The 8,741-nt window shown below is 39.0% G+C and overlaps 1 long non-coding RNA gene across 1 annotated transcript; it reads right to left on the bottom strand.

Moving 5' to 3' along the window:
- Nucleotides 1–1,171: 1,171 nt before the first annotated feature.
- LOC144753767 (uncharacterized) lies at nucleotides 1,172–2,152 on the bottom strand. Its single transcript, XR_013594516.1, has 3 exons — nucleotides 2,000–2,152; nucleotides 1,793–1,902; nucleotides 1,172–1,305 (listed from the first exon to the last, which is right to left on the bottom strand). It is a non-coding gene; the product is annotated as an uncharacterized LOC144753767 (long non-coding RNA).
- Between the last annotated feature and the right edge of the window lie 6,589 nt (nucleotides 2,153–8,741).

Here is an 8,741-nt window from a genome sequence, read left to right as displayed (position 1 = left end):
GTTGACCGCGGCTCCCCATTATGTCACTTTTTTATTCGGGTGGGGGAATGTAAGCCCAGTCTCGGCTCAGTACCTAGAAGCAGTTAGCAACAATGGTGGCTTCAAGCAGGAGTATAAAACACTGGCACAAAGAAGTGAGTTATGTGCACCTGGCAGTTATTCGAAATGGATAAAGTGTTCAGGGCATCTGAGTGCACTCACCTAGTCGGTAGGTCGCTGGCTCAAGAGGGGTTCACACTTCAGGGGTGCCTCTTTTGTGCTCGGCCCCGTTGCAGCCTTCTTTGCTCCTGCACATGCCCTTCACGCACAGCCTACACAGAGGCACTCAGGGGCATGAGCCGTTGTCTGCAGACAATTCTAAGTCCTGCAAAGATCAGGCTGATAAACCTCCATCGATCAGTTTTGAAGTCCCAATTCAAGCCCGTTCTCGCCGCAGCACCAGTGGTCCCGCCTAAGTGTGAGTGTATTCAGCCAGTGGGAGAAGGGAGCAGGGTTCCGCACATATGTTGCGCTGGTTCTCGGGGCTGCAGACAGTTGCATATCTGCCAAGGTTTGATTGCTTATGTGTGACATTTTCCTAATTTCTGAGCAATTATGAGTAACATTCAACGACTGAGTGACACTTACTTTCTCCCCAGCAAAATGAAGCAATAAAGATGTGAAAATGGCCTTGGTCCTTGCCCCTCTCAACCATACACTCCTCTGTATCAGACCTTTAAAGGCTCTAATTTTTACCTGCGCCAGACTTGCAATGTATATATTTTAGTGCTTGCAGTCACATAAGGAACATTGGAACAGTGGAATACAAAAGTTGCTATCCACCCTGTGCTAAAAAGGACAAAATGTAGAGATTGTATTGACCAATCGAAAATGTAATGAGATTAATGCAAAGGATGCTTTTCTAATTTAGTTTGCCACGTCAGCTATTCAACACTTGAGCTATGTGTTGTTTGGCCAGGCAGGGAAGGAGGGTCACGGGCTGCAGAAGCATGCAGGAATTTAAGTGTGTCTGAGAGCATGCAGCAATTGAAGTGTGTCTGAGCCATGGTTTTCACTGTTGATTTGTCTGTCATTGAAACAAACATAGCAATGCTCATTCATTACGTTTTCTATTTCTTTGCAAAACGTGTAAATCTTGTCTGCGCGAAACCTTGCACAATTTGCAAGCATGTCACTTAGTGACGCACTTTTATTTTCGTGCCTGGGCCTATAGTCTTTCTGCCCTTAGCTGACTCTGGTCAAAGTTCACGGAGAGTCCCAGGCAGTGTGATCACTCCTCGCTGGGAAATGTTAATCATCCGGTTTCTGCGGGCCAAGAGACAGACTGAAATTAAGTAGTGACATTCACAGGACCATGCGTGCCCCCTCAAAAACACTCATCCACGGCAGCATGACCTCTTTACATAGCGGAATAAACAAGACACTGTTAAACCCCGACCCTAATAGAAGACACTCAGTTAATTTACACACTTTGCACATTATCTTTTCCACGTTCCCAAGACGTGCGTGGCGCCCCTGGCAATTTCTAACAGCGCACTGGGGCGTCACGGCGCACAGTTTGGGAACCACTGCCTTATGTGCTTAACATCGATGTTAATTATTGGTATCCTATGCGGTATAGTCTTGTTTAAAAAATATCTAAAAATAAGCGAAAGGGCATTACTGCTTGTTTCCTTTAACAAAAATGAAAACATCGATTACCCACTTGACAGTCCTGGCTAGGGACGTCAATATCACCTAAAGAAATACTTTCTGATGCATTAGACCAACGCATTAATGAAAAATAACTCACCTCACTTTACTTCTTATAGCGAGCTACACTTTTTTATCCTTTCCTTTCCTTTTCCCTCTTCTGTTAGGGTTGCCCCATTCAATGGGCTTGGAATTCTTCTCGAAATCTCACTAAAAGACAGAGCACCAGTCAAGTTTATTTATTCTAACCCCCTGTAGAAAAGACTACACATGGTATCAATGTTTATGTGGCAGTTGCCAAACTCACCTATCACTGCCAAATTCTAATTCTTATTTTCGATGCACCAGAATTTCTTCTCCTCATGCAGTTTTCAATCTCACCAATACTGGGGGGGGGGGAAATACACTGGTATATAACAGAGTCCCCAATTCCTCATTAATGTAATATCCCATTCTCCCTTGGATTATACCAAAAATCATCTCCACACTCACCGTTCTTTCTCTTAAGTAGTGCATTCTCCTGTGGTACGGCCCGATAAATCCTGCCCAGGTAACATGTCACCTGGACCCTTCCTTAAAAACGGTGATCAACCAATCTGTGTCCCTGTTTTAATTAACTTCTAACCAATGAGAAGTGTTATATTACAAGTGCATCTATATAGATTCATGTTTCCTCTCCGGTCCGCTATCTCCTAGGACCAATCATTTTCGCGTATTATTAACTTATTACTGCTCTGCATTTGTCTCGACAGCCAATAAGCTTACTCATGCCTCTTTCACCAAACTTCCCATTACCGATACTTCCTCTCGATCTATTTTAACCCATCATGGATACTGCTACACCTCCATCAGTTCCCACGCATTCGCGCGATCTTACTTTTGATCGCAATATCCACTTCTGCAGTGACTTACTGTTGTAACCGCGGCCACCGCACTAACAAAGCCTCCCTTATACTCGCTTTGATGTCTACCTCCACAAATTCTTACTTCACTTTATTCATGGATTATTTAATAATCGTCTCATGCAAATAGTCAAAATTCACTCTGTTTTGTTATGTATTACTTATCGGTGACCTGTATTTGCTATGTACACATAAACGCACCCGAAATTCCTGACCTCGGCATATCATACCCGTATTACCAGGCTGCTCTGCTGTGAAGGGTGCGTGATAAAAATACATGGTAAAACTACCAGAAATTATTTGTGTTCACACTCTGTGACATTTAAAAATGTATAATTAAAATATTCATCATTGAGATATTTATAATCCACTATGCTATTGTGTAAATTTCTTTATGGTAACCCATATTAGCTGGCTGGTATTTAACTTATCAGTGTGTGTTCCTGTAACCTGTATAAACATACTCTGTTGCCAAATCCTCCCGAACCACACCTTATGATTCCCGTAACAACATCTTTTTCTACCATGACTGAAATTTATTTCCTCCATATATCATGCCAGTCTATTTAATCTCCATGTATATTACCAATAACTGTTGTTATTATCCATGACTAATTTATGAAATTGGACAGCACCCTTCAAAAGTTAAGCACTGTTGCAAAACAATTATCCATTATCTGTCCCAGCTATGTCAAACCGGTTAATAAAACGATCACCACATGGTTACCTGGAAAAACGGATGGTTTCTATACATGTGGCAACTGTTCCATCTGCGAATTTGGTCTTAATAAAATCAAGACGTTTAGCTACAATAGCCCCAAAGAATATACCATAAGGGGTATGATTAACTGTAATACGACACATGTAGTGTATGCCCTCATCTGTCACTGCAAAATGATATATGTGGGCAGTAGCACTAGGAACCTTAAAAAACTAATTCAGGAACATGTTCGTGATATAAAACATCGCGATATTCGTAGCCCTGTGGCACAACATATATCAGAATGCCATCCTGATCATGATGCCATCACGTTTCATGCAATTGATCATGTGGCCTGCAATGTAAGAGGTGGAGACAGATGTTTACTTTTAAGACAAAGGGAATCTCGCTGGATTTGCAGATTGAGAGCGGTCCAGCTGGGAATTAATACCAACAATGAATTTCACTTTTTCCTATAGGGCTCTATAGGTTTTTGTATGATGTCTGCTATCTCTACTCTCTATAATGGTCTTTTTTTCTCTAACTACAAGGTGGCTTGCAGACACTATGTTTGTCTGCTTTTTCTCCATCTAAGCACTCTGATTAGATTCTTTTTCGTTGTTCCTTTTGTAATTTGCAAAATCTATCTCATGAATACTCATTTGATGAACATATAATTGTATACTCCACATACCATATTTTATTTACTAAAATTTGCCTTATACAATGGATAGCTATAGTATATGTTGCAGACCTAGGGAATAGATTTGGCATGACTAGTTTTGCATGTGATATACTTACTGGCTTTCATGCCCCCTCTTTTTCGACCAATATTGACTATTCCAAGATGGCGCTGATAACGGCACATATCGCGCTATAAAGGACAATGTATTCTTTCAATGGACCATGTATTCACCTTGAAACTTCATGTCTATGCCAATCTACATATATATTATGAGGAATTCTTATTACCTGATAAATCTTTGCCCTTTATTACTACACATATACGTTAAAAAACAAAACTTACGTATATAATGGGCGATGACTGGTATTGCGTTTCTTCATTACCTACAAGTCTCTAAAATGACTGAAATGCATAAATCCTTTGATTTCATCGAGTATGTATAGTTACTAGTACAGAATCTAACGAGTCTTTAAATATTCTAAGATGGCGGCTGCAATTTGTTCGCTCTAAGATGAATGTAAGCCCGACAATGGGGCGCCCGTTTTCTCCTTAACTTTCATTCATTAACATCCATCGGCGGTTTTTATTTATATCTAATGCCTATCCACAAGTTAAAATATGATATGTGTTCTTCTGATACCCTTCAGAAGCTTATTCTTCCTATTCGGTACGTGGCCTGGGACTGAGAGGGCTTTTCGTCTTTACCGCTCTAAGATGGCGGCGCCCGTTTTCCAAATTTACCAGTAATTATTTATCCTCATTTAGGACTAATTGCCCTGATTAACCAATTAACATGCCTATATATACTGTGGTCTTGGGACTGATTTTCTGAACCAGAAGGCCACAATACGAGGCTCCAGAACTTCCGAGCTCTTTGGTGAGTAATGCGCGCTGTATCGATTTTAATCCCCTTTGTTAGTTTTTGTGAGAAACTCTGGTATCTTTCAGCTTGGTCTAGAGAGTTACTGTGTTACAACTACATGTTTTTGCAACTGAAGCTGAAACTTGAAGATAGCCCATCTAAATATCTTGACGATAGTGCTGGTTTTATATTATTATTGGGGTCCGAGTAGGGAACCAAAACTTCTTGCTCAAGATGGCGGATCTTTTTGCCCGGAACACAGCTCTATATCTGCCTGTCTTCCTTTAGATTTGTCAGGGTCTATATGTATCTGTGTAAATATTTTATAACAATACATATTCCTTCTGTTAAAACTGCTGTTTGTTGTCTTTAATTTTAAAACTCAAATAATAATGACCTTGTGTGTTTGTGGTTTATTGCTAAACTAGAAATTAGATATACTTGTTCAAGAACCGATATATATATACTTTCTGGACATTTTTCCTTAGAACTGACAGTGGACCTGCCCTTGTCCTTTGTCTACATTGACTGTTACTAGGATTTGTAATCCTGTTTATGACCTTCCAGTGAGTACAGATATCATTTGACTTTAGAGATCTCCATTAGGGAGTGTATATACTTTTTCTTTAATAAACATAGTATATAGTACATAGAAAAATCTAACTTCTAAAAAATTTTTTATGACTTGTTTCTTCGGCTGCAAACCATGGTTAAATATAATGATTATCTATCTGAAGTGGGATAGACACAATTGGGTTCTGGGTAATCTTCATTAGGTTTCATGTTATGAGGGGAATACCTCTGATATATGTTGTAATAATTTCGTTAACAGATTAAAAATAGAAATTTCTTGGAAAACCTGACCGGGACTAATGTGAGAAAAAAAGAGAAAAAAGAAATCAGAAAGATTGTTTTAAGGTATTTTGAAGAAGATATTTTTTTCTTCTTTTTTATATTAATGCTGTGTATGATTGAATTTTATTATAATATGTCAGTTTACCTTTGGTCTATATTAGCAACTGATATTAGTTTTCAAATAAATAGACAGGTCATTCTATGTCATATACTGTGAGGACAAAACTATGTTTTGTTTCCTACACAAAATTGCACTTTGGTTCTGAGATTCCTTGTCTGTTATTTTCTGTGATTATCCTTTTTTATGGTATGTAAATGTTTTCCCATGTTTGTAAATGTGTTTTCAAATCAGTCACCGGACCCCTTGATCTATTCTGGTTCTGTTATATTGTTCTCTGGTTTAGGGTGTCTCTGTATAGACAAAATTGTGTGATCACTAATTTTTTGTAATATATGTTTTTTGTATAGCCCTGAAGAAGTCCGGCAACGGACGAAACGCGTCGGCTATTTGCAACTATCAAAAAAAGAAAATAAAGAATAATAACTGAATAAAAGAAAGAAAATCAAAGCTACAAGATTGTGTGTATTCTATGTACGCTTGGGAAAACAATTTTTTGCTCATATGTATGTTCTTTTTGGATAATTGTTTTGCAACAGTGCTTAACTTTTGAAGGGTGCTGTCCAATTTCATAAATCAGTTTTCCTGTTTGATAGGTTGCCTATCTTCCGTAAGGCCCGTGTGGGGATCACGTGTCTGGACTTAGCACCTTCTGTTCCTATATAACGCATGGTACTTTAAGAGTAGTGCAGATTGTTCCTTTTATTCCCAGTTCTCTTGTCATAATTATCCATGACTAAAGCAGCTCTTCCCCATAAATCATCTACTTAATGCCACTTAATCCAGAGTGATGTAAGGTATCCATGTCTCCCACCACCCAATCTGATCTTAATATGATCAGTCATTCATATAAGGTGTTGAGAGCCATGTTGCATTTAAGTTCCTACTGGGAGAGGATAATCCAATTTGTATTGTTTCTACGTACAATCAAAGTTCACTGGACTCACTTATTATAAGAACCCCAAGGAGCAATTTTTTACTCATAACGGACCCTTGAAGACTGTCCATCGAATTCTAATCTGTCTGAACTATCTTTGCTTGAATATTTATTCTAATCAATTGAGCTCCAATGGTCAAGCACCCTTCAATTCTTGCAAATATATTCTGTTTTTTTCATCACCATACCCTGGGCTATCACTGCTAACCATGGTTTGGGCAACTGGTCCACTTAATTTATAAAAAATAGTGTAATTCATTGTCGCTGTTGAGACCCTGTGAAACCGTCCTGCATCTGCTTATCCACTTCGCTTCTTGCTGTCTCAACACTAGTTCCCAGTCCCCGCCTCTGACATGAGGTGTGATTCTTTGTAAACCATGAAACTTAAATTTCTTCTGGAGCATTCGCAGTGGAGTGCATATTCAACTCCAGTGCTATTACAATTGATAAATTCCTTTAGCTCATATTTTTTTGCTGATAAAGGAATTTATCAATTGTAATAGCACTGGAGTTGTATATGCACTCCATTGCGAATGCTCCAAAATTTATATAGGTAGCACCAAAAGAGTGTTAAAACTAAGAATACAGGAACATAGGAGGGTGGTCATTAATGGGGATGTGAATTCACCATTATACCAGCACATGAGAAGCAGTCATGCTCATCAGAAGAGTTTTAAGTAAAACTGCCTCCTTCTATATGAAAGCTTTTATCCGCGCCACCTCAAAGAAAACCTCCCCATTGGACAGTTCCTCAGGTTGAGGAGGAACTGCACAGAAACGGCGGCTTACGACATGCAAGCAAAAGAGCTTGCAGACAAACTAAGAGTGCGAAAATACCCTAATAAGACAATTGCGAGGGCAAAGAAAAGAGCAAGGAATAATCACAGGGACGCCCTTCTAGAAACCTATGAAAAAAGTGAGACATCAAAAGATAAAAGACCAGTATGCATAACAACATTCAGCGTAGCATCTGACCAAGTCGAAAACTTGTGAAAAAACACTGGTAGACTGTTAATAGTGGCACATTAAACATACCGACACCAATGTTCTCACACAGGCGGGCGAAAAACCTAAAAGACATAATAGTACACACCAGTCCCAAGACACAAAACAAAAGTAAATTCAACAAAAAGACCAGATCCTGGTATGCCTGTTTTATTTTTTAAAAAAAATGTACATCATATCAAATTTGTTCGATTATTTTATCTCCCCACATTTAAGTGATAATCGGGGTAGGGAGTACACTTTTTATAGGCAAATTTAAAAAAAAATCCACCCTCATCTCACAATAACAATCAACAAACCATGACAGTGATTTTACTAGTGCCTAAAAAAATATGTGAAAAAAGGTCAGGAATTTTGGGTGCCTTTATGTGTACATAGCAAATACAGGTCACCGATAAGTAATACATAACAAAACAGAGTGAATTTTGACTATTTAAATGAGATGATTATTAAATAATTTGTGAATAAAGTGAAGTAAGACTTCGTAGAGGTAGACATCATAATGAGTATAAGGGAGGATTTGTTAGTGCGGTGGCGGCGGTTACAACAGTAAGGTACGGCAGAAGTGGATATTGCGATCAAAAGTAAGATTGCTCGAATGCAGGTGAACCGATGCAGGTGTAGCAGTATCCATGATGGGTTAAAATAGATGGAGAGGAAGTATCCGTAATGGGAAGTTTGGTGAAAGAGGCATAAGTAAGCTTATTGGCTGTCAGGACAAATGCAGCGCAGTAATGGATTAATAATACGCGAAAATGATTGGTCCTAGGAGATAGCGGACCAGAGAGGGAACTTGCATCTATATAGATGCACTTGTAAGAGAACACTTCTCATTGGTTAGAAGTTAATTAAAACAGGGACATGGATTGGTTGGTCACTGTTTTTAAGGAAGGGTTCATGTGACATGGTACCTCGGCAGGATATATCGGGCCGTGCTGCAGGAGAATGCACTACTTAAGAGGAAGAACGGTGAGTGCGGAAATGA

Source organism: Lissotriton helveticus, chromosome 5_1, assembly GCF_964261635.1.
Source record: "Lissotriton helveticus chromosome 5_1, aLisHel1.1, whole genome shotgun sequence".
In the NCBI taxonomy this organism is placed as follows: domain Eukaryota; kingdom Metazoa; phylum Chordata; class Amphibia; order Caudata; family Salamandridae; genus Lissotriton; species Lissotriton helveticus.
The sequence above is the reverse complement of the archived record's forward strand: the minus strand, read 5'-3'. Positions and strand labels throughout refer to the sequence as shown.